The sequence below is a fragment of the Puntigrus tetrazona genome, unplaced genomic scaffold (genome assembly GCF_018831695.1).
Source record: "Puntigrus tetrazona isolate hp1 unplaced genomic scaffold, ASM1883169v1 S000000837, whole genome shotgun sequence".
NCBI lineage: Eukaryota > Metazoa > Chordata > Actinopteri > Cypriniformes > Cyprinidae > Puntigrus > Puntigrus tetrazona.
In genome coordinates this window covers 210,001-212,500 of record NW_025048437.1, presented here as the reverse complement: position 1 = coordinate 212,500, position 2,500 = coordinate 210,001, and the positions used below count along the sequence as shown (strand labels likewise).

Sequence of the window (2,500 nt, the reverse complement as noted above, 5' to 3'; positions counted from 1 at the left end):
TATTTATTATTATTATTATTTATTTACATTATTATACACATTATTTATTATTATTATTTATTTACATTATTATACACATTATTTATTATTATTATTTATTTACAGTATTATAGACATTATTTATTAATATTATTATTTATTTACATTATTATAGACATTATTTATTATTATTATTATTTATTTAAATTATTATAGACATTTTTATTATTATTATTATTATTTAAATTATTATAGACAATTTATTATGATTATTTATTTACATTATTATAGACATTATTTATTATTAATATTTATTTACATTATTATATACATTACTTATTATTATTATTTATTTACATTATTATAGACATTATTTTCATGACAGTTGTGGATGTCTCCAAAAGGTGTAAAAATAATTCTACATATTTTTAATATTTTATTGTAAAGTATTTATGTTTAGGGTAGCAATAGTTGTACAGCCTTTGATTCAGGTTAAATGATAATAATTTATCCAAAAACTAACGGATGTATATATTTGACTAATATATTGATTTTACATTCAGTTTAAAATCCACTGTATTGCAGTATTTTTTTACTATAATAAAGCAATATTTACAATCATATGTGAATCTAATAAGCCACTGAGGCAAAAAATGAATTATTAAAGAATTAAAAAGAAATGATGATATTAAAAATGCATTTTAAAACATTATATACATATTAATATAATATAATAATATAATATGCAAATTAAAAAACACATTTATTAATAATTAATACTTTAAATAGCAACGTGCATGTCATTATTGATGAATAGCAATGTTCATTAATAATACATAAAATAACAACAAATAAAACTAAATAAAATAAATTAAAACAAAAGCAATTATTAAAATATAAATGCTACAAAAAACTATAAAAAATTACAATGCAAACCTTTAGCATGAAATAACAACTAAAGCTAAAATGTTAATTAATGCTATAAATACATTAAAAAACTAAGAAAAGTGATTTCATGCTTATTTTTTATTAAGTAGTTTATTAGTAACTTATCAATCAATAAATAAATAAATCTAAAGACTATAATAGTATATAAAATAATGCTGAATATATTACACTTAATTTAGGATTATTTAAATTGTTTAAATATATTTTAAAAATAAAATAAATTTATAAATGCTACAAAAAACTATAAAAAATATTAAAATGAAAGATAAAATAAGATCTAGTAATAAATAAACAATAATAAATCAAGCACAATATAAAATGATGTTTATTATTATACAATTAAAATATATCCACTAATACTAACTAATTGATCAAATTAATAAAAAATGTTCATAACTACGTGAAATAAATAAATACCAAAAGCCTAAACCTAAAAAATGTTTTTAGCTTTTGAATGCAACTTTTTATATAATAAAACGATGTAAAAGATGTCCCTCTAAATGTCACCGATTTCCACGCTCAGTCACGCTCGTCACCCGCTGAGGTCATATCCTGTTTCTTAAAGACTGTCAAGGTTCTTCTGCTCTTCATGAATATTTGAGCGGCTTCATGCATTATGCAGATGATTTCTGAAAGCGCTGCGTATCTTCACGAGCTCCGGTTTCCCCAACACGTCTCATAAAAACCTACAGTAGACGCTGTCTCTCCTCCGTTGATCACGCCGAGAGCGCCGTCATCTCCTTTTGTGCTTCGCCGAAGAAAGGAAATCATTTATACTGAAATATCTGGCAGAAGAGTTTGTTTTGACGCGCCGATCTAAAGCAGCTAGATTGGTTTGATCACAGTAAAAGCTGGAAGCGTATTAGCATCGATCGGTATTTCAGCCTTCCCCTGACCTTTGACCCCCGAACGCCCACCCTAGGGTCTCGTGTGACGGACTGCTTGACCTCTGACCTCGGCGTGGACCTGACAGCTGGGACAGAAGCCATCTCAACAAAAGTCTTAAACATCTTGAAAAGACGCCAAGGTCTGAAATCATAATCAGCTTTTGGTTTCTCATCAGACGAAGGGAGCTTTAAAACAGCTTTCGGTCATTTAAAATATCGTAAACGAAAAGACGTCGTGTAAATATTATTAGGAGAGATAAATAAAGCTTAATTAAAGCTAAATAGAAATAGAAGAAAAACACCAAAACTAAAAAAAAAAAAAAAAAAAAAGGACCGCACTTTGAACTAAAAATAAAAACAAAAACAAAAGGTAAAAGAAATATAATAAAATGAAATAGAAATAAATAAAATGTTATACTTACTATAATAGCATAAAAAATAATGCATTTAATTAATTAACACTTAATTTATGTATACAAAAACGTTCATTTTTCTTTTTATTATTATCATTTTATTTTAGCTTTAGTTGTTCTTATTTCATGCTTATTTTTAATAAAATATATGAATATAATCATCAATGATATCAATATTCATTTTGAGATTAGGAACTTATTAATTAGTAACTTAATAAATAAATTAATTTAAATGTGTGTGTGTATATATATATATATATATATATATATATA

General features: G+C 24.0%; 1 protein-coding gene across 1 annotated transcript in view; it reads right to left on the bottom strand.

Moving 5' to 3' along the window:
* LOC122335605 (versican core protein-like) overlaps nucleotides 1-2,500 on the bottom strand; it is a 68,285-nt gene that overhangs the window by 12,516 nt on the left and 53,269 nt on the right.